We start from the raw sequence: 1,127 nt of genomic DNA, 5'->3' as shown, positions 1-1,127 counted from the left end.
GATCTAGCTCAATCGGATCAGAATAATTGGAGCGGGCTGTTTACATGACACATTTTTCTTCCGAACAACTGTTTAATCCGTTTAATTTACTTTTGTCCATGTAAACGTAGCTAATGACAGACAACAAATATTACATTTATAGTATTACAACTAAAACCGTTTTTGATGCCGCCACCGCAGTTTGTCCTTCATGAGCCTTCGTAGACAAGATGGCGGCTGCCTGTGTGGCGACCCGCGACCATGGAGACATGAACAGCTTTTTATAAGGTAAAAATAATAAAACAAGGTCTTTGTCTGCAATGATTAGACATATTTTTAATTATTGTCATTAGTGATTATCTCAATTTCAGCTAAAAGACTTGACAAAATCCTACACACTGTGCCTTTAAGTAAAATAAATAAATAAACACAGTGCAAGAAAATGGATTTGATTTGTATAGAATTTAATGGAAATTATGTTAAAGAAACAAAAAAATGCAGCAAAACAAAGACTGTGAAATGGGTGAGATCAATGAAAGGTGATTCTCAGAAAGAAATTTGTCAAAGGTTTAATATTCTATTTTTCCTGAACGGGAACAGAACGTGAAGCGACACTAATGTAAAAGTGATTCACACAAGAAACCCACAGCTCAGAAACCTGCCTGTCCATCTATGGACAGACAGTCAGATAGCAGCAGAGATCAGCAGTGTTTAGATGCAACTCAGTCTGTTCTGCTCCTTCCAGGTGTGGACTTGTGTGTTATATTTCATTATGATAAAATAATAAAAAAAAATGTTAAACTTTAAAGAATTTTTTTAACCAAAGTTTTGGTAAATTTTCTTATGAAAATTGAAAAAACATTCAATTAAAAAGTGAATTTAGATTTTTCTTCTAACAAACCCTAAAAAAACATTGTGTGCTATCAACCAAAGCAGAGAATAATTAAAGCAATGCGAGATCTTTAATAAAATAACAGTCATGCATCGGTGATGTGTTCAACATTGTCCCTTTTGGTCAGGAGCTGGTCACCCTAGACCTGTCCCTGGTGTACCCCACCTCTCAGCTCCCCCTAAACCTGAACAGATTTAAGCAGACAGCTCATGAGAAAGTGTGTACAGTGTCACATTTAGTTACTGACTCAGTCACT

The sequence above is a fragment of the Austrofundulus limnaeus genome, unplaced genomic scaffold (assembly GCF_001266775.1).
Source record: "Austrofundulus limnaeus strain Quisiro unplaced genomic scaffold, Austrofundulus_limnaeus-1.0 Scaffold36, whole genome shotgun sequence".
In the NCBI taxonomy this organism is placed as follows: Eukaryota; Metazoa; Chordata; class Actinopteri; order Cyprinodontiformes; family Rivulidae; genus Austrofundulus; species Austrofundulus limnaeus.
The sequence above is the reverse complement of the archived record's forward strand: the minus strand, read 5'-3'. Positions refer to the sequence as shown.